The sequence below is a fragment of the Balaenoptera physalus genome (assembly GCF_965194825.1).
Source record: "Balaenoptera physalus genome assembly, chromosome: 12".
NCBI classification, from domain to species: Eukaryota; Metazoa; Chordata; class Mammalia; order Artiodactyla; family Balaenopteridae; genus Balaenoptera; species Balaenoptera physalus.
The window spans coordinates 94,892,276-94,915,538 of NC_138897.1; the positions used below are offsets into that span (position 1 = coordinate 94,892,276).

General features: G+C 41.9%; 1 long non-coding RNA gene across 2 annotated transcripts; it reads left to right on the forward strand.

Moving 5' to 3' along the window:
* Positions 1-4,478: 4,478 nt before the first annotated feature.
* Positions 4,479-21,526, forward strand: LOC309639738. Of its 2 annotated transcripts, none has more exons than XR_014251827.1 (2): positions 4,479-8,300; positions 21,327-21,526. It is a non-coding gene; the product is annotated as an uncharacterized lncRNA (long non-coding RNA). The 2 variants fall into 2 exon arrangements; XR_014251828.1 differs by having other exon boundaries at positions 4,479-7,951.
* The last annotated feature ends 1,737 nt before the right edge of the window (positions 21,527-23,263 follow it).

A 23,263-nucleotide genomic window follows, 5' to 3' on the forward strand; every position in this document is an offset into this window, starting at 1 on the left:
GTGGTGGTTTTACTTTGCCTACCTTCCATGGGTCAGAAAGGGTAGCAAGGTATCACTCAGGTGTAAGTGGGCCCAGCAAGAAAATGAATTGGTTTGGCAAGCAAACTTAAGAGACTTTTCTGCATTAATTATGGTAATACTTTACCTGTAGTAGGATGCTTCATCGCTGTTGAGAGCTTGATACTATCTCATTTCATCTTCAGAGTCTTGGAAATTAGCCAGAGACTACTATTATTTACAGATAAGAAAACTGAGGTTCAAAAATATTCATTTTCTTGCTAGAGGTCAGACAGCTACTAAGAGCTAGAACCAAATGCTTGTTTTCTTATTTCTCTTCTCCTTTGATATTTGGTATAACATTTGCTCACCTTGATTTAGGAAGTCTATTGTTCTTTAGAAATAGTTATTATAAGGCAATCAAAGATTCAGATAAACAGTATCAAAAGACATTTAATCCTCTGCATAACATAGCTTGATGTGAAATTGACCATAAAATTCTAGTAATCTAAGCTACAGAAATCATTCTCGTTTTTAATGTTCTACTCATTCACATAATATGAAGACTACAAAATTTGGTAAAATGCGTACACAGAGAAAGTAAGTAACCCCAGCTATTGAAGTGATGTATCTTGAAATTTTGTTTACAGATCTTATACTATTTAGGACCATATCAGTCTTAATTAGTGTGTGGCTAACATTTGCATAATTCTAGTGACTGTGGTGTAGTTAAACCTTCATATCCCTTTCATGATGTTAGGCGGACCAGAGAACAAGGGATAGATATTTAAAGTAAAATAATGGTCTAACATAATTGTCAGAATTATTCATACAGCTGACTAAGGTGGTAAAAACATGAGTGGAGACTCTTTCTGAGAATTTTTTCCTTTGGAAACACGTAGGTCAGAGCCCTGTAATTGGTCAAACTGCTCAGCTATGACAGTATTTTTAGCAAAACCGTTTATCAAACAATTTAGCTTTGGGGCAGGTAAGAAGGTAAAAGCAGATCATTGCTGGGATAGTTCAAAACCGTGGTTGAAACCGTGAATGCCCCAGGGTGTAGTTGTGATGCCAATAATCGTAGGTGTTGACTGACTCCTGAAGAATGCCAGCCACCGTACTCAGAATCCCACACACGTTATCTCGAGAACATACAACAAAAAGGCAAGGTAATAGTATTATTCCTCTCCTCTTTCTTTTCATCAAAGACACATGAAGGGAAAGTGACAGGTAGAGCCTTATTTCAGGTCAGATCTGGCTTGTTCCAAAGGCTGTACTGGGCTTATCGAAATTTACAGTACAACTCTCAGCAGGAGAGACAACCCTGCCACGTGTCTCTGCTGCAGAGTGGCCGTACAGCCCAGTGCTTAGGGATGTGGGCAATGGTGCCAGACCTCTGGGTTCAATTCCCCCCAGCCTCCTGGCCAGATTACTTAACTCTTCCGTGCGTCAGTTTGCTTGTTTGCAGAGTGGGGGTGATAATATCTCGTTGTGTGGATTAAGTGGGGGAGATGGACATGCCAGGCACAGAGGAACCAGGCTGGCTGTTACTATTATGCCTCCCAGCTTGCCAAAGTTCACCAAGAGATCATGAGTCACTTCAGGGACGTGTTCAAAGCACCAACACCAACTTGCACATCGGTCCTTGGAAATCCGAGGAAATCGCATCATCATTTAGGGACCCACGTTTCAGCAGCAGGCAGTGTCCTCATCTGTCCTCTAAATAAAGATCAACTTTGTTCACAGCAAAAGATATAAGCAGTCCACTCCAGTCGCGATGTCGGTCGGGACCAAAGACAACCTCTGACGTCAGAAAGGAAAGCTATTCCCCAGTAGGAAGTTCACATTCACTTATCTGGGCAGGTTCTCTTGAGCCCCTTCCTGTGTACCAGACCCTGTACTAGTCATCAGGAGCCTGGTGACCTCACACCCAGCAGAGATGGCAGAAGGAATTGGAAATATGCTCATTTTTTTCTGTAAGAATCAAAGGTCCTGGGGCACATGCATTCCCTAAAAGAGAAGTCAAGAGGTTAATGTCTGCCTCACATATGTGGATTTGGGTAGAAGCTCACTTCGTGTACAGTTAGTGCCGGGACACCTATACCTGGTCCCTTTCACCCTTCTGTGCATTTAATCCACGCAGGGCTCGATTTGAACAAGAGTGAATTCAGGGCAATGGTTCTGAACTTGGCGAATTTGAGGCACGGGAGAGAATCACATCCTTGGTGTTATTTCCTGATTCCCTCTCCCCACACTGACTATAAAGGTTGCTGTCTGGCCCACATGCTAAGTCCCCTCGTCTATGACCCACCTCCATCCTCTCCACTGGAAGGTGGATGAGGCTGTAACATGGGACTTGGGCATGAAACCATTTCCAAGCCAGGAGGCCATCGGTTTAAAAATGTTAAAAAGTACTGCTTTCCATGAAATATAAACTATGAAATTGAAGGTATCAATAAGCCGCTTAGTACATAAAAATTACTATACCTGGCTACATTATAAAGTTCTCTACCATCTCTAAGGATGACAGGAAAACATCTTCTTTATTTGATTTCTTTTTGTAATACAAAGTTGATTAAGTAGGTACTCCCAACAATCAAATTTGTCCCTAATACTATACACCCAAGAGGAAACAGTTTAAAAGATCTTTTGAAATATCTTCTGTGGTGTGATGGCTAATGTTACCAGCCAGTTGACTGTGCTAAAGGATGCCCAGAGAGCTGGTAAAACGTTATTTCTGAATGTGTCTGAGAAGTGTTTTTGGAAGACATTAGCAGTTGAATGGTAGACTGAGTAAAGAGATCCCTCACCCACATGGGCAGGCAGCATCCAATTCTTTGGGGGCTTGAATAGAACCCCCCCCAAAAAGGCGAAGGAAAGATGAATTCTTGCTCTCACTTCTTGAGCTGGGATGTCCATCTTCTCCTGCCCTTGAACTTTGGAGTTCCTGGATCTCGGGCCTTGGACTCTAGGACTTAAACCAGCATCCCTCCACCCGCCCCCCAACCGGGTTCTCAGGTCTTCATTCTCAGACTGGAAGAGACACCATAGGCTCCTCTTATTTCCAGGTCTTTGAACTCAGACTGAATAATACCACCAGATCTCCTGGGTCTCCAGCTTGCAGACAGCTAACTGTGGGACTTCTCAGCCTCCATAACCACATAAGCCATTTCCTATTTTATATATACCTCTTATTAGTTCTGTTTCTCTGGAAAAACCTGACTAATATATATGGTTTACAACATATCCAGCCCAGTGTCCTACATTTGGTCAGAGCTGCATTATGACTCATGGGTGCTAGGCACTTTTGCCTTCATGGCCTCTTTCTTCCATTAAAAAGCTGATAATATTTATGATTGTATTAGTTTAAAGACTAATGTAATCCAGGCCAGATTATATTCATTTTTTTTCTTCTGATTTTAAAAGAAATTAAAATATTTCTGTGGGCTCCTAAAGGAGTCAGGGGTCTTGTGCCTACTGTACATAATGGCTCAGTCCACTCTGTATCTGGCCCTTAAATATTAGATAGTAAACATTGTCACTGAAAGTAATAGCCCTCCAGAATTAGAATGTTTAATAGTTAAAGACCTGAGTTATTCATTACCCACATGTAATAAAATAAATGCTTTTCTAGAGCTTACTGGGTGCCAGGCATTTTTCCAAGTGCTTTTATATTTGCAAAGTCTTTTAATGGTTGGAGCTACGTTATGAGGTGGTTGCCATCAGCATCATGATCGCCATCACCACCACCAGCATCACCACTGCCACCATCTCCACCATCACCATCACCACCTCGGCGATCGTCACCATCTCCACCATCATCATCATTATCATTGTCACCATCATCACCATCAGCATCACCACCATCACCATCATCACCATCAGCATCACCACCATCACCATCATCTTCATTTCTATTGTCACCTCCATTTTACAGGGAGGTAGAGTGACTTGTCCAGGGTCACACACCAATCAGTGGCAGTGAGGGGGTTTAAGCACAGGCCACGTGACTGCAGAGTTCACACTTTGAACCTCTCTGCCACACCACCTCTCACACGCATACTACTTGGTAGAAGCAGCCAAAGTAGACTTACTATTAATATCTTCCTACTGTAAAGTGTGAATATTTAACAGAAAGACATTGCATGCAAAAATAAACAAGGAAAATACTTCAGTCATTGGGTTATGATCAAGAATTTTTCACTTTAATGAGAATTTTAAAATATAATTATATGCAGAACATTTTGTAGAAAATATTATTTTAATAAATGTCAGCTTTATGTGTGTTGTCTTTTTGTACTATCTTGTTAGACTTATAGCAATATAGACATAATTTTTCCTGCTTTTTACTCCTTAATGTTATTTTTATGCAGTGTTCTCCTATAATAATATAGCTGCTCTACAAGAAAATCTGCATATTTATCATATTCAATCTTTTAAAAATATTTTATTGAAGTGTAGTTTATTTACAATGTTGTGTTAATTACTGCTGTACAGCAAAGTGATTCAGTTATACATATATATTCTTTTTCACGTTCTTTTCCATTATGGTTTATCACAGGATATTGAATATAGTTCCCTGTGCTATACAATAAGACCTTGTTGTTCATATTCAATCATATTGATAAGCCATAATTTCCCTGAACTTTCCCCAGTTCTTTTCCAATTTATCACCATTATAAATACTCAGGCTATAAATACTCTGGATAAAATATTTTGAGATGAGTGATTTCCTGGGTTATATTCCACAGAGCGGGATTTTTAGGTCAAACATTTTTAGGTCAGATTTTTAGTTCCTTTCACATATTTCCTTATGAGGGTGTAGATTCAAGTTTTCTAGCATATGGAATATACAACAATTTATAATGACTTTTAAAATTTATATCAATTAGGATGCCTTCAGCTACAAGTAACAGAAGACTATTCAAGAAGACTTAACAAGACATTTGAAGGAAAAAATGGTATCAGATATCCGTTGGAACCCCAACTTTTCCCACCTCTCCCTCTGCCATCCTTTATATGATGGTTTATCCTTTTAAACTGACTCTCATCGGGGTCCCAAGATGGCTGCCAGAGATCCAAAAGCAGAGCAAAGGGTGTGTGTGGGGGGGAAGCATGGCGTCTGGTTGTCATGACCAGCAGCCTATAGCAACAGTTTAGGTGAAAGATCATTGGTGCTCAGGCCAGAGTGGGAGCAGTGAAGAAGTAGTCAAATTCTAGAAATTTTTTTTTTTTTACCATACCGCGCAGCATGTGGGATCTTAGTTCCCCAACCAGGGATGGAACCCGCGCCCCCTGCAGTGGAAGTGTGGAGTCTTAACCACTGGACCACCAGGGAATTCCCTCTAGAAATATTTTGAAGACAAAACTGAGAGAATTTTCTGATGGTTGGATGTGGGTTGTATGGGGGAGGCATTGAGTAGGATTCCGAGATGGAGTTAGGTCCACCCGGGCCCATAAGGAAAGACCCGCAGGGCAGATTGTTACATGAGAAAACAGAAGTCCCAGACAGCACCTCTATATGGATGTATTTACACAGATCTAGGCAAATAGATAGAAACAAATATGGAGGCAGATAACAGAGCGATAACTGCCATTACCCTTGGGAAGAAAACTTGGAAGTGGGTGTGGGAGGAGGGAGGGAGATGAAGGACTTCGAGTTTTTACAGGGTATATTTTGCTCACATTTTTTGCTACAAACATTAATTCCTCTACTACCTACGTAATGTTTTAAAATGTTTGAGACAATTTCCAGAAATTAAAATTTCAGAGTATGCATAATAAAAAAATCGAGAGCAATACTAGGGTGAAGATGAGCTTTATACTATGATGCTATTGGAGTACTTTTTTAAAGGACACATCTGCAGAGACAGACAGATATATGGCCAGAGATGATCTCTGGAAAAGCCCAGAAGAAACTGGTAAGAGGGCAGCCTCAAGGCAGGGGAAGCGGAAAGTTACAGGTCTGGGGTGAAATGAAAACTTCCTTATATTTGGTACCATTTGAATGTGCACATATTAGCTATTTAAAGTTAGTTACTTAAATGTTAAAATAAAAGATAGAAAAATGTACACGCCCAAGTAATAAATTAACACACATAAAACAAAAATGAAACCATCCCAAGAAAGGTTAAGTTCCTGTGGTCACTATCATTTCTTCAGATTGGTTTTAGGTGAAGTCTGAGTGAAAAGGTCAATAGAATAGGTAGTTGGGGAAAGTTTCCATGAACCTAAGAGATTCTATAATCTCTCATTTTAAGGCATGGTAGAAATTGATTTGGATAGCTCAATTCCTAAATTAAAAGAGGAAATAGACTAATTCAAAAAGCATCCAATCAACAAAGATCAGTAGATACTTATTGAGCTATGGCGCTGAGTTAGGCATTTGCTTGCTTTCTAAGGGGAAAGATATAACACTAAGTTATTTTGGTCGAAAATAGAAAGAAAACACTTCAAGTAACAACAGTGACAACAAAAACACCAATGGTTTCCATAACTTGGGAAACAATTTGTGTTGTTCAGGATACAACTCTTTGCCTACGAAAGGACAGCAGAGGATCTAGTAATCGCTATTACTTGGTGGGCTTGTAATTTCTGAATATGTTTAAATGTTTTCTTCTTTGACTGGTTAGAAGCACTACCGTCGGTCTACTTGCATTTGGTTTCTCTTCTTATGAAATCACAGATGAATCCTCCCATTTCCCTTCAGCATTACTGAGAGCAGCTATGTAAGAGACGAGGAGAAGAAAAACTATGGTTTGGTAAGAATTGACACAAAACTACAGTGGTGCTGGTGAATGAAGGAATCGGGGCGAACAACAAATGATTCACATTTCAACAGTCTGAGATCCTTTAGAAGCAAACTTGTGTGCCAACAGCCCAAGAGCAAACACGGAAACATCTATCTCACGATAAGGGGAGGGAAAGGGTTAAGCTGTTGACAAGATCTTGGCTTTCCTTCCAGATTGGACTGCGGTTTGTATGACATCAACACCTTCTGAATGGCAGATTATTCAACAATTTCAAAAAAATATTAAATTATCTAGTTAGCAAAAGGTCTGGTGTACAGACACGGGTCAATCTACCCCAGGGCTAGGAAGATGAAAGCGCTTTTCCCAGCCATTTGCAGTGGAGTTAGCACATTACTCCTATCTCTCCATACCCGCCCGATATTCACACAGTGACACTCTGGAGACAGACGCGAAGCCATGTGATTTCCCCCTGCTATGTTAAAAATGCTTTTCTATTTTTTCAAGCGTGCTTCCGTGAAAGAGGGCACATCTGTTTTAAGTCCTCTTTTATGAAAATTACTAAGCTTCCTCAGTGTGCTTATCTTTTAATTTTGAAATTCTTTGTAGCAATAACTTGAGAAAATAACCAACCATATTTCTGGTCCTTTTACAAAATAAAGGGCTGGAGGAGGGGGGGGGCGGATAAAAAAAAGAAAGCACGAACGAGCCGTTTTGGAGCTTTGAACTCCCTCTTCTAATCCTTCCCCTTTAGGCCTGGGTGGAAAGGGCCCCCTCATTTGCGTTTAGAATGGCTGAGTCCCGCCTTGATGGCTGTTGGCTCGGCCCCCAGCCAGACCCAGGCTTATTCATCAACTCTCCGGCAGGGGGGAGCGCTTCTCACGCCAGCGCTTAGCCGCCTAAGTTCAGCTTCCCTTTATAAGCCTCTTTATTCCTCCCTTCGTCCACCCAAAACCGTTTTTTACAAAGTTTCTCACCCTTTCCCTCCCTCCGGAGGGGTTCCTTGAATGGACAGGACGCTGGGTCACTGTTTGATACCTCAGCCTCCCACCCCCAGCATTTTTGTTTTGAATAGCGCACAATAGACAGGGGTTTATTGGCCATATGGCTTTCTGCTTTTAAACTGGGATTTAAGGCTCAGACATAATCAGCGATGGAGCAGAGAGCTGGATCCAAAACCTTGAGATTCCTCCTCTGGACTTCAGGTACCAATTCTTTTCCTTGCTTCCTCTAAGCAGTGATTCAAGGAGAGGTTGGAGTGCCCGGTGGGAAATAGGACAGGACATGAGTCAGGCAATTAAAGAAGAGATGGGGCATCCTATAGGTGTCTGTTCTGTGGCTGACCCACTTCTCGGCTTCAGTTTGATGACTCTCTGCAAGAGGCACAGTGAAATTCTCGGGTCTCCTCCCTGTCAAGTGAGGCTAATGACATTATAATACATCCAACAGTCTCATAACTGTCTTATCATCCAAAGCAAGGGATTCCTGAACAGCCAGAATGTTTTCCTGCGTGCTCTGTTGAGAGGCTGAAGATAAAACAAGAGGAAATAAGAGGTAATTGAGTCCTTCTTGCCCACCCACTTAGCAAGCCCAAACACCTCCGTCCTGGAAGCCCTGGATCGCATCGCAATATTCACGTCCACAGCATTGACTTGGAAGTTTCCTGGCTCCTTAACCACGTAAGGCAGGAGATGTTGGTCCCATTTAGAGAAATTCTATGGCATTTGATGTTTTCCTCCTCCCGTACAATGTCAGGGTCTTTCCATCCTTATCTTGGTGGAAAGGGTCAAAAATAGAAATGAAATCTAAAATTATTAGTTCTGCTAGGTGAGCAGCTCTGATGACCAGTATTTGAACGCGACTGGTGGTAGCGAGTGGCTTCCGCTCATAGCACTTACTTTTTGCTTCATCATAGGATGTCGGATGTTAAATTTATACACTATTTAGAAAATGAACTGAGTCAAAAAACCTTGCTCACCATAAATAGCTATTTATTGTGCACCTACTATATACAAGAAACCTCTAGGCTAGGCACTCAGGAGAAATGCAAATCAATAGAGAGATGGTTTCTGAAGACTCCAAATCTAACAACAAGGACCTACTGTAAAGCACAGGGAACTATATTCAATATCTTGTAATCACCTATAATGGAAAAGAATCTGAAAAAGAATGCATATATAACTGAATCACTTTGCTGTACACCTAAAACGTTGTAAATCAACTATACTTCAATGAAAAAAGACTCCAAATCTAGTTGGAGAGAGGAGGTCTGTAGGAAGAAAAAGTACAAGCCCTAATTCAGGATATTATTTGATCAATGTCAAAAAGAGGTTCAGGAGCATTTATTCGGAAAATAATGCACAATGTTATTCTTGGTTCTGGGAATATAACAATAAATAAGACATGCAACATTTCTGGTGTCATGCAAGCTACACACTAACTGGGAAGGAGAGTGAGGATAGACAGTAAACATGTAAATAAATAAAACAATAATTTCAGATAGGGATACAAGTGATGAAAGAAATAGAGTGGTGTAATGAGCTGGGGGGTGGTAGGTGATACTGCCGCCACTTCCGGGAAGGTGACACTGAAGCTGGGGTCAGCCAGATGAAGAAGTAGAGCCAGCAAGGTAGGAAAGTCAGCCAGCCAGGTGAGGAAGGTAAAGCTGGGAACAAGCTAGAAGAAAAGAAGAGGCAAGGAGGTTGGAGAGAGGCAGGGGCTTGATCATCTCAGGCTGAGTTCTACATGCTTTGGTGTGCATATGAATCGCTTGGAGATCTTGGCAAAATGCGGATCCTGACTCAGGAGACATGTGTTTCAGGGAGGGTGAGATTCTGCATTTCTGACAAAGTGATGTGGTGTTCCCCCTCCAACCACACTCAGAGTAGCAAGGACCAGAGCCTTGGTCTTCCACCTGGAGAGAGAGCTTTCACAACCCACAGGTGACTGTAATGAGCATCCCGGCTGGGCTAAGGGTGAGCGTTGTATTGTCTCTGCCATTGGAAGGGCTAAGAGCCACCGACTGGCCTCCAGAGAAGGCTTTCAGTGGTGGACCAGAAGTCTAGCTTGAGCTAGACCATGACAGGTATCATGTTCAAAGATGTCCGTTTGAAATGGATAAAATGTATAACCCAGGTTTCTCAACTTATGCATTATTAACATTTTGGACCACATGATGCTTTGCTTTGGGGGCTATCTTTGTATGGTAGGATGTTCTCAGCATCCCTGACCTCTACCCACTAGATGCTAGTAGAACGTCCCCTCTAGTCCAGAAATAACTAGAAATGTCTCCAGACATTGCCAAATGTCCCCTGGTGGGGAGATAGACCCCAGTTGAGACTGGCATGAACAAAGATGAAGAGCCAGGAAAGTCAAAGATACACCCATTATCTGACTGACATTCAATAAATATTTGTGGTTAATTGTTCTGGAAAGCAGTGAGCTTTGGGAGTAAGTCCCCCTCTCTGAAGGCAGATGAAACACATGCTTAGGGCATCAGCAAAAGCAAAAATTCTTAAAAGAAAAAAAATTGACATTGAAAAAGGAAAAAATGCACCCAAGTAGACAACATGGGAAGAATCAGAATTCTGCTAGTCTTCCTTATACTGATTTTATGCTTTAATATTTCCTTATTTGAAAGAATGAGCTGCACGCAACAACATGGGTACATTCAACAATGTTGAGGCCAGACACAGAAGTAAATCATGTTTGAATCCATGTATGTGAAGTTGGAGAACAGGCAAAAGCAATCTAGGGTTTTTGAAGTCAGATTTGTGATTCCCCTTGTTGGGTTGGGGTTACTGCCTGGGATGGGGCCCAAGGGTGTCTTCTGGGTGCTGGAAGTATTTGCTGTCTGGAACTGGGTGGAGGTTATATGAAAGCATACAGATGTAAAATTCACTGAGTTGAATCCTTGAGATTTGTGCCCATGATGTATGTTATATGTACATAGAAGACCTCCTTTTTACTGAGCTTAGAGATCCTCAAGGTATTTCCCAGTCTGACCCAGGGGATGCCTGGTTTATTTCTGGCTGGGTGAAAAGAGCTATGCCATACGGTTGTTAGCTGGGTGCAGAGCTTGGCGGAGGAACCTTACGATGAAAAGGCAAGTGTCAAGACAGGGAACATTCTCCAACCATGAGGGCGGCTGGACTTCTGCTGGGGAAATGCAATGCACTCTTCCAGCCACTGGGATGTCTTGCCCCAAACAGGCTCGAAGGAGATATGTCCTCAAATCCGCTCCCTGGCAGAGAGCAGCTGACAGCTCAGATTAGGTTCTTGGCATCAAAAAACAGAGATGGATCGATGGATAAATAGAGACGTGGAAAGACAGGGAGACTGTGGATTTTGCAGACCAAGCCTTAATGTTAATTGTAGCATCTAGGATGTAGGCACTGGCTGTTCGCTCTACAATTCTTCCCATTATTCTACCTGTTTGAAACATTTCATAATGAAATCTTGGAGAAAAAAATCAGGCCCCTTGTCTTTCTGTTTTCTGCCAAGCTAAAACAGCCTGAGAGCTTATATAATGGAGCAAATATCATTTTAAGGCTCCATTATTGTTTTTAAACCATTGTTAAAATCATTAGCAATGAGGTTATTTAGGGACGTAATCTAAAACAAAATATAGAGATACATTTCTGGAAATACATTTTTTTTCATGTGGAGATGCTTTCTCAAGAAAAGACTTTTTCTATCTACTTGGGGGCAATATATATAATTCTTTGAAATTCAGTTGTCTAGAAAAAAATGCCCAGCGTCTCCTTCCTAAAGATGCCCAATTAAGGATGAAATGAATTGCTGTTTTCTTTCCTTGCACAACTTTGTTATAAATAGCTGAGTTGGGATGAGACCCCTTTGCTGTAGCCGCTGGGAGCCTGTGAGGTCATTGGTGAGAGTGTAAAGAATCTGGCTGCCCTCAGGTGTTGGGGGACTCTGTCCTCTTGGGAGGGGGATTTAACAAAGGAATACATTTCAAAGGAGACACTGTGTTTTCCACTCTTTTTCTGAAGTGTTTTCAAACACATTCCCAGCTCAAAATTCTTAGAAGTAAGAAAAGGAGGCATCTATCAGACGACCCCTGAAGCAGCTGACAATTCAGAGAGAAAAAAAATAGGGTCAGATTTGAGAGACGAGAATCCCAGTACATTCCCACCGTAGGAGGGCTTGATTTATTTTTGCCCCACCCACTGGGGTCTCAACTTTGAAATGCTCAGTACAAAAGATTTTTACTAATGCCCTACTTGCGTGCATTCTCTTCTAAAATGTGACACGTCTTACTTCCACCTTATCCCAAGCCGGCGCACGGCATCTTTATTATAAAAGGATGTTGCATCCGCTTAAACTCACACACCTCTGGAAGGTGACAGAGAAGGTAAATTATAAAACAGGTTTGTTTCTTTTTCAATGGGTGTGTGTGGCGTGTAAAGCAGTACACACATCTCTATTAAAAGAAATCAAATCAAACATTTTTAAGGTAAAAAGTAAGATTTACCCCACTTCTGATCTTTTCTCCTTTCTGTCTCTTTCTCTGGAGATAGCGGTTGGGTGTGAATATTTTAGGATGTGCAGGAAGAGAAATTAGCTAAATTGGATTTTATGCATGTGCATATGACTATTTTAAAAGAAATGTTTATAGGGCTAGTGTAATGGAAAGCATTTTTTAAATTTTATTTATTTATTTTTGGCTGCTTTGGGTCTTCGTTGCTGCGTGCTGGCTTGTCTCTAGTTGCAGCGAGCGGGGGCTACTCTTCGTTGCGGTGCGCAGGCTTCTCATTGCGGTGGCTTCTCTTGTTGCAGAGCACAGGCTCTAGGTGCGCAGGCTTCAGTAGTTGTGGCACTCGGGCTCAGTAGTTGCGGCACATGGGCTTAGTTGCTCCGTGGCATGTGGGATCTTCCTGGACCAGGGCTCAAACCTGTCTGTGTCCCCTGCGTTGGCCGGCAGATTCTTAACCACTGCACCACCAGCGAAGTCCCAATGTAATGGAAAGCATTTAAATTAGGTTTTGGCATGAAAAATACCTCTTGTTCATGATTCATACTCAGAGTCCTGAGTCTTACAAAGGGGTAGAGATAATGCCTGATAGGTTTTCAATTTAACTGGTCTTTACTCGCTTAACATTTTGTCAATCAGTTACATTTTTCATAATTTAAGTATATTTACATCTTATTTTCATTTATAATATTTTAAATCATATGTACAATTTATACAGTCTATATAATATAGGTTTTACATGGTATAGTATGTAACATTAATCTATACTATATATAATAGGGTATTATTATATTATTAAATTATCTATTATTATATATAGTATAGGTCAATAACATATGCTATCTATGTGTATGTGTGTGTCTATAATTTTCTGATTGAATTTTGGCTGTATTCTTTAAGAATTCCAAGGTAACAATAAAGATGATTTGTGATGTTACTAACATTATCAAGCCAAAAAATAACCTAAAATATTCAGACTTAGGATTTCTAATTACCGATGTTTATAGCCACCAAGGTAAGACCATTGTTTTTGGCAATGAGATGGTCTAAAAGTTTTATTTTGGAAAAAAACCCAAATAATATTCCTCCAGTGATAAACTTTTTGCATCAGCAAGATGTCAGCTTGCAGGACTTGGTGTAACGCGGTCACTAGTGTTTCCCAAACACCACCACCCAGCGTGGCTGCCCATTTTCCTAGAATAATTGGAACAGAGACTTATGCTCGACCCGGTGCCTTGAAGTTCCACCCAGCGTCCAAAGCCTCCACCCCAGTGTGTCAGTCATGGGAGCTCGGACTTCATTTCCGGAAATTCTCTGTCAGAGAATCAAACGCTCAGATTAGCAGTAGTGTGAAAGCCAGCATCACCTGTTATCCTTTCCGTTGTCCTGGAGAAAACTGAAACGGAATAGTTTTGATTCTTGCACGGTGTTTGGCTGAGGTAGGAAGCACACTGCCAGGAAGATGAATGCTGACGCGCATGCGTTATGTTTTATAAAAAAAATCTACCTAGTTTGATCTCCCTATATTTCTGTATTTTTCCACTAGCCCACTCTAGCTAGCATTTCCGTGGCATTCACTATGTGGTTGTGCTTGACATTGATGGTACCTTGACCCTTATCCAAACTCCTTAGATGTTTTGAAACTGGGGTAGCATATTATAATAACAGTAATATCTCTACTGTGGCATTGTGTGTGTTCACACTGTGTAATATCAATAAGGCTATAGAGAGTCTCAGTTCTTGTTGCCAGACGTAGGGTTTCTATTTGGATTTAGGCAAAGAAAGAATTGTGGGTTTGGATTAACTCATTTAACTCTTAGAACAGCCCTATGCAGTAGATACCATTTCCACTCAGTGGATAAAGAAATTGAGGCACTGAGAGTGTAAGTTATTTGCCTGAGGACACAGGGCTGATGAGTGGTAAGGCTGGGGTGTGAGCCCAGGCGGCCAGTTCCAGGTTACATGGTCTTAACCACTATACCACACTGCCCAGGACTTTACATATATTGTTATCTGTAAAAAAACCAAAAAAACAAAAAGCACAAAAAACATAGAATTACCATATGACCCAGCAATCCCACTCCTGGGCATATATCTGGACAAAACTATAATTCAAGAAGATACATGCACCCCTATGTTCATAGCAGCACTATTGACAATGGCCAAGACATGGAAACAACCGAAATGTCCATCGACAGATGAATGGATAAAGAAGATGTGGTACATATATACAATGGAATACTACTCAGCCATAAAAAAGAATGAAATAATGCTATTTGCAGCAACATAGATGCAACTAGAGATTGTCATACTAAGACAGAGAAAGACAAATATCATATGATATCACTTATATGTAGAATCTAAAATATGACACAAATGAACCTATCTATGAAAGAGAAACAGACTCACAGACACAGAGAACAGACTGGTGGTTGCCAAGACAGAGGGGGTTTGGGGAGGGATGGAGTGGGAGTTTGGGATTAGCAGATGCAAACTATTACATTTAGGATGGATAAACAACAAGGTCCTACCGTATAGCACAGGGAACTATATTCACTATCCTGTGATAAACCACAATGGAAAAGAATATGAAAAAATATATATATACACAACATTGTAAATCAACTATACTTCAATTAAAAAAAACAATAACAAAAGCACAACAGCAACAAAAAAACCCCTGCGTCTTCAGGTCGTTATTTTAATGAGCGTCACATTACATTGTTCTGTGCTGTTTTTGTCAAGCTGTTACATTCACCCAGACATATATGAATGTAAATGTCATGTAATGTGAATATAGTGGAAAGAAAAATTTGATGACAAAATGACATATTAGACTTTAGAATCTCTCACCTCAATGTGTCTGAACATCAATCAATTTGTCCCTTGAATTCAAAAGTATATTCATGGCAGTGTTGTTGTAGATGAGTTACAGACACGCCTGGGCGACAACCATGTCTGGGTAACTAAAAGTATTGTGTAACACACACACACACACACACACGTGCACACACACACACAATTTTCTGCAGATTCCTAAAAGAGAGAGTCTGGGTCCAAATTCTGCTCTAATGTGAACCCACATGTTCTTGAGTTATCTATACAGTATTTCTATGCCTCAGTTTTCTCATCTGTGAAATTGGACTAGTACATGTATCTAGATCGTTGTTATAATAATCACACAGCGTTTTCTCCATGGCTTTGACGTCTGCACCTCAGTCACTTTTGGAGAACTGACTACAGCAGTACGCCTGGCTTTGTGGGAATGTGCCTTCGTCCAGTTTATTCAACCCTGGAAGCAGAACCATGGGAAGTGAGACAGAGATTTCCTGTCCAGGTGCAGGCTGCCCTTTCACCTCCAAGCTCACACTGCCAGACCACAGCCAGCGGGCAGTCAAGGACCCCTCCTGCCATCCTCTCATTGTTTCTTTTTCTCTTTCTCTCTTGAGATAAGGACTCTGGGGGCATAGGAAACATGCCACATTCGAGGGTAAATGAGGAAATGCTGTAAACCTTCCCAGGACCCTAATGATGAATCCTAAAACCAATAATCTGCTTTTAAAAGGGTTCCCCTAAGAGCAAACAAGGCCTGACCTGTAAGAGCCAGGTCACTGCCAGCAGACTAGCCGACAACACTATCACCCAGTTCAGACAGGCAAGTTGCGTTCCATGAACTTGCAGCAAGTTCTTACTGAAAACAGTTTGACAATTTCAAAAAATCTTCTGCATTCTAAATTGGGGAGGAGGGTCATTAAAATGCTATTATTACTGCTCCTGCTAACACTCATGTTGGACACCAAATTAATCATTTGGAATAAGTAGAAATGACTCATTGCTCAACTAACATTTCTTTACCAGGAAAAGCTTATTTTTAGCAGTTTTCTATACCACTGGAAGCTTACACTATCCATTTGTGATTCCTTTGGGCTCCTGTATCAGTCAGGATGGTCTAAGTTATGCTGCAGTAACAAATAAGCCCCGATTCTCAGACATAAACAAGAGTTTATGTCTCATTCTTGTTGCGAATCCATTGGGAGTTGGCTACAGCCATACCAGAACCTGGTAGAGCAGCCCTCATCTGCGTTGGAGAGGGGTCTCTAAAGCAGAGAGAAAGAGGAAAAACACAGGGGACCAAGCCTGATTTGAACGCTCTCTGTGGGAAGTTTCATGTGTCTCTTCCACACTTCATTGATGAAAGCCTGTCACATGGCTGCTCTCGATCTCTAAGGAGTGAAGAAGTGCCTCCTACCACATGCAGAAGAAGGAACGTGGAAGCATGGGGTGAATAGCACAGATCATCACATAGTTACCCTGCATCATCAGAACCCCTGGCTGAGGTCTGAGGAATACCCCACTTGATGCAGCAAGAGCCCACCTCCCACCATGGATGCCAACAATGGCAGATACACGTGTCCCCAGACTCTCCTGCAGGCAGGTGACCCAGGCTCTGACAATCAGGGACATCCACCGGAGATTTGGGATCTGCTGCTAGTGTTGCAGAGGAGAGATCGCAAGCAATCCACACTGACAGATAGGGACGCGGCAGCAGTAGGATCCAGCCTCCAGAGGCAGTACTGGTGATGATATCATCAGGACACACTGCAGCAACCATGCCTAGTGACGGCTTCAGCTCCGCAATGGAACCTACACTGTGCACCTGCCCATGGACCTCTAAGCCTCATGCTTTGGCTGTCCTAGAAATTCTAGTTGCTGTCAATATCCTTTTTTAAAAACTGGGGTAAGATACAAATAACATATACCATCTAAACCACTCAGTGGCATTAAGTACATTCACATTGTCATGCAGCTATCACCACCATCCATCTCCAGAACTCTTTTCATCTTGCAAAACTCTATACCTATTAAGCAATGACTCTCCATTCTCCACTCCTCCAGCCCCTGGCAACCACCATTCTCCTTTCTGTCTCTGTGGATTTGCCAATATCCTTTTAGTAAACCCCTTTTCTGCTTAAATTATCCCAAGTGGCTTCTGGTGCTTAGAGTGAAGAACTTGAGCGGTATTGACTGTCAGTGCCCAGAAGGCAGTGGTTATATCCCTGTCCTGTTTGTTTCCTCACTGCCTGGTAGACAATTGTTGAGCTGAACAGTTGAAATGATTAGAAGCCCATCATTTCAAAATGAGGCTGCTCAAACAGGATGCTGAATAATCCACTTCAATGCTGAACACATAGCTTTTATGTTCTGCCTGTAGGATTAAAAAGAAAAATCCTTTTTTTTTTTTTAATCAGGAAAGGCAAAGTGAACAATTAATAAGCATTTGGTTTTCTGAAGAGATGATACATGAGAAATGGAGAATGTATGTCCTTGTGATGTATTGATGCTTTTAAGGGACTTCAAAATAAACCTATTTGGCAGAATAATCAGGAATGTGGGTCTGAACAGCTGGTGTATTGCCTCATTTGAGCTATTGCTGTCAGATTCCACACTGGCTTCACAACTATTGAATCTGCAGGGAAATGTCATTTGATCTGAGATGCATTCTTTTTTAAAGAGGTTCAAAACATCCAATAGAATCAATCCAACAACTAAAGAAAAAATGGGAAGGAATACTGAATGTGCCATTCAACAGAAATCCCTAAGAAGAAAGAGGGAGAGAGAAAGAATCTGCTGTAGATTGAAATATGTCCCCCCAAATTCATATGTTGAAGCCCTACTTCCCAACGTGATGGCATTTAGAGTTGGGGTCTTTGGGAAGTAATTAGGGTTGGATTAGGTCATGAGGGTGGGGCCCTCATGATGGGATTAATGCCCTTAGAAGAAGAAGAAACACCAGAGAACTTGCTCACTCTCTCTCTCCACCATGTGAAGAACCAGCAAGAAGCTGGCCATCTGCAAGCTAGGAAGAGAGTTCTCACCGGAAACTGACCATGCTGGCACCTTGGTCTTGGACTTCCAGCTTCCAGAACTATTGTTTACATCCCCCAGCCTCTTGTATTTTGTTATGGCAGCTTGAGCTGACTAAGAACATTTATATATATATTTTCTGATAATGAATCAGAAGCCTAACCATGGGGGCCATGCATGACATTGATGGAGTTCTATACCTTGGTCTGTTGACACCTTGGGCAGGACAGTTGGTGGCCGTGGACGAGAGTCAACCCAACATGCAGACTAGCTTTTGTCCAGGGAGTATCTCCAGAACAGTGTAGCTGTTGGAGGATTTCTTTCCTTCCTGATCACCTGAGCATGTAGCATCTTTCTCATAGGTGGAAATTATTTGTCCATTCAAGATACATTTATTGTGCCAAGTATTGCCCTAAGGGCTAGGGATGTAGCAGCGAACAAATCAAAGCAGGTTCCTACTCAGGAAGCTTGCACATATGTATTTGGGTTGCCCCAAAAGTGCCTTCGGTTTTTAAGTAAAAATAAAAGACACATTTTTCATTTTCACCAAGAACTTTATTAAAAAACACATTCATCCTTTTGTTCCACTACCTTCTGACATTTTTCAGGCAACTTCATAACTCCATCTTCCCAAAACTTTTTATCTTTTTGAGCAAAGAACTGTTCCAGGTACCTTTTACAGTCTTCCAGTGAATTGAAAATTTTTCCATTAAGAGAATTTTATAAAGACCTACATAGATGGAAATCCGAAGGTGCAATGGCTGGTGAATAGAGCAGATGAATCAGAACTTCCCAGCCAAGCTGTAACTGTTTTTACCTGGTCATCAAAGAAACATGCGGTCTTGTGTTATCCTGATGGAAGATTATGTGTTTTCTGTTGATTAATTCCGGACGCTTTCCGTCGAGTGCTGCTTTCAGTTGGTCTAATTGGAAGCAGTACTTGTTGGAATTAATCGTTTGGTTTTCTGGAAGGAGCTCATAATAGAGGACTCCCTTCCAATCCCACCATATACACAACAGGACCTTCTTTGGATGAAGACCGGCCTTTGGTGTGGTTGGCGGTGGTTCGTTTCACTTGCCCCACGATCTCTTCCGTTCCACATTATTGTACAGTATCCACGTTTCATTGCCCGTCACCATTTGTTTTAAAATGGAATGTTTTCATTACATTTAAGTAGATAATCACATGCAGAAATACGGTCAAGGAGGTTTTTTTCGCTTAAATTATGTGGAACCCAAACATCAAAGCGATGAACATAACCAAGCTGATGCAAATGATTTTCGATGCTTGATTTGGATATTTTGAGTATGTCAGCTATCTCCCGAGTGGTATAACGTTGATTGTTCTCAATTAATGTCTCGATTTGATCGCTGTCAACTTCAACTGGTCTACCCGACCATGGAGCATCGTGCAGTGAGAAATCTCCAGCCTGAAACTTCGCAGACCACTTTTGACACATTCAATCAGTCACAGCACCTTCTCCATATACTGCACAAATCTGTTTTTGCAATTCGGTTGTGTTTTTACCTTTCTTGAAATAATAAAGCATAATATGCCAAAAATGTTGCTTTTTTTCTTCTATCTTCAATATTAAAATGGCTACACAAAATTTCACCAATTTTGATAAGTCTTTTATTAAATGCACGCTGACATGACAGCTGTCACATACAACCTAACAAAATTGTTTCGAATTGGACTTCCCTGGTGGCGCAGTGGTTAAGAATCTGCCTGCCAATGCAGGGCACATGGGTTCGATCCCTGGTCTGGGAAGATCCCACATGCCGCCCATGCACCACAACTACTGATCCTGTGCTTTACAGCCCGCGAGCCACAGTTACTGAAGCCGAGCGCCTAGAGCCCGTGCTCCGCAACAAAGAGTAGTCCCCACTTGGCCACAGCTAGGGAAAGCCTGCGTGCAACAACGAAGACCCAACGCAGCCAAAAATAAATAAAAAAATAAATAAAAATTGTTTCCAATGAAGTTAAAGACAACTAAGTGCTATTAGAGCCATATTGTGGAAAAAACCGAGTGAACCTTTTGGCCAACCCAAGTGGAAAGTCGAGATACGTGCTATGAAAAAATTAAGCTGCGAGGGGAAAGAGAAGGACAGAAGGACATTACTTTAACTGGGCCGTCAGGGAGACCACTCTATGGAGGCATCACTTGAGTGATGTATCCGTGTAGGTCCAGTCAAGCCACAGAAACTGCAGCAGGCACTTCCACAGGTGGGATTCGATACAGGAAATGGGTAATATAGCAGGTGTTGGGGGCTGACAAAAGTCAAAGGCACATGGAGTAACCCAGCAGTTGCAACTGTAGAAGCCACTGCCATGCTAGGACTGGGGACCAAGAGGGCAAGGTTGGGGTTATCAGCACCCAGAAACTCAGAAGAGGGGGCACTGCCCAGTTGGTGCAGGTGTCTCAGGAGCTTGCAGGAGAGACTCTGCTGCTGGAACACGTGGGGCTGCCTCTGGGAGTACTGAAGAATCTGGGGTAAACCGACTGCTGCTATTGGGATGAAGGGTCCCAGCTAGATGAAGTGCCACGGCTGGGGGAGTCTGGCCATGACAGCAAGCCAGCAGGGAGGGGCAGGCTCGTCCTCCTCCTGGCCACCTCTCTCTAGGGCTGACCCCCTCCCCTTCACTGGCTGAACCAGCCGGCAAAGGAGAAACACGCTCGACAGAGTCCCAGCCCTGGCATCACTGGGCAGAGCGTGGAAGGAGTGTTTGCAGCTGATTGAGGTTGGCTCCGTAACCAGCATGGGCAGAGATCTAGATGAAATGAGAGAATGGGCCATGTGGATGCCTGGGGATAAAATATTTCAGACAGTGTAAGGCCCAGAGAGGGGAGTACCCCTGGTACATTCAAGGAACGGCTCGTGTGGCATGACCAGGGGTTACTTCTCTATTTTCCTTATAAGATGGCTCACGTTTGCCAGCTAGAAATGCAAAGAGTCATATTTCCTTCTATATTCCCCAAGTAAATTAACTGAGTCCCGCTCTTGTCTGATACTCTAAAGAGTTTCTTAGAACCTGTCATTAAGCAATTATTATACTAGTCACCTACATTTTATGCCCCTCCTGAAGATGCTAAACACTAGGTGTGGGTTATTATTTTTCTTTAATGTCAAAAAGTCATAGAGACTGATACTGCCATAAGCGCTCAGTTTCTAATTTACCTCTCATCTGGGATCTTCTTTTCCCCTCCTGCCTGGTACAGATGCAAGTCCAGACCAGTGGCAGCCATCTTGCAACCATGAGGTAACCATGGAGATGAAAGTCACTCTCTAAGGATGAAGGAGCAGGAAGATGAACAAAGGCTCAGGAACAAGTATAATCATGGAGTTGAAGCATCAACTTAGCTTTCCTCTCTCTTGACTTCTTGCTATCTGACCAAATAAATGATTGTTGAAATTTTAACTTAGTAAAGTTTGAAACTGGTTTGTTAGCAACTAAGAAAGAAAAGTCCTGCCAGATAAAGTAAGGCACAAAGTCTTAATGATAATCTCGTGTGACACATGAAATGGTTGTATCATCTTCTCTTGGCTGTGAAACTCCTGTCATCTCTTCAGACAGATTTGCAGTCCCTTTTGCCGTGAGCTGCACTGCTTGGCATGTGGTTGGTAGCCAATCCTTTTGCTCTTATCTCCGCTTCATCTCTGTGTGGGTGTCTTCTTTACTTGGATCCCTGAAAGCACTTGGATGTTGCTTGGGAAGAAAAATGTGGAACTGGAGCCCTTCCTCTAAGACAAATATTTGCGATATCATATCTAGTCTCACTTTCCAAAACTAAATCGTAGTGTAGCTTTGCTGGTAACATTTCTACCACCACTAAACTCAGCACAGGGAGAGTGCTGGCAACGTGCGTTAGTCAATGAAGTACTAAAATGATGAACAGCTGCAACCAAGTTTGAGCCCAGGCAGGAATGATGACAACTATGTCACAACTGCCATCTGCCCCCTCTCCCCTCCCCTCAATTCCAAGACACCCTTGAGAACAGAGCAAGTGTAGATTTCATGGATGACAAATGTGTCTTAGAATCAATGAAATACAGGCCAAGTCCTTAATAAAGGTTGCTGTAATCATTGAAATTGTTATTTTACCACCACTGAGGGCAGTTGTGTGACTATTTCATGACTGAATTTGAGATATGCTTGAAAAGGAAAAACCAAGAGTGAGTCTTTAAAAATCTAACTTTTAGATTAATTTGTTTTTTTCTTTGTAGAGGTACTTTATTATTTTTTAAAACTGAAGTATAGTTGATTTACAACGTTGTGTTAGTTTCAGGTGTACAGCAAAGTGAATCAGTTATACATGTATTCTTTTTCAGATTCTTTTCCCTTATAGGTTATTACAAAATATTGAGTAGAGTTCCCTTTGCTATACAGTAGGTCTTTGTTATTTATCTATTTTATAGATAGTAGTGTGTGTATGTTGATCCCAAACTCCTAATTTATCCCTCTCTCCCTTTCCCCTTTGGTAACCATAAGTTTGTTTTCCTTTTTTATATAAAATTATTTTTTTATTGGAGTACCGTTGATTTACAATGTTGTGTTAGTTTCTCCTGTCCAGCAAAGTGAATCAGTTATACATACACATATATCCACTCTTTTTTAGATTCTTTTCCCATATAGCCTATTACAGAGTATTGAGTAGAGTTCCCTGTGCTCTACAGTAGGTCCTCATAAGTTTGTTTTCTATGTCTGTGGGTCTAATTCGTTTTTAATTAACATTCATACCCCCAAAATTGGGCGCTGGGGTGGGTATTTGAGTAGGGTAAACAATCTAACCACGGGTAAACCAATCACTGAAATTACCAAACGCATGAAGAAAACATTTCAGCTGGTTACATGGATTCTGCGGAATTTGGTTTTGAGGACAGGGCCACCGGCATCTCCATCCTATGACCTTGTCACTCATCTCTTGTTCACTTCTGCCCCCGTGTGCTCAGCGACCAGCTCTGAGGTCCCTCCGCCGAGACCCTGACTGCCCGTCTAGGCTTTGCCTCCTGCCCGCCGCCTTTGCGCTGCTGCCAGGTCTTCCGCTGTCCACGTCGTCTTCCCTGAATCACACACCCCGCGTGGCTCTGTCGGCTGCTCCCAGCACCACCCCTCCACACCCTCGTGGGACGAGCAGTGCGACCCCGCCCAGCGCTC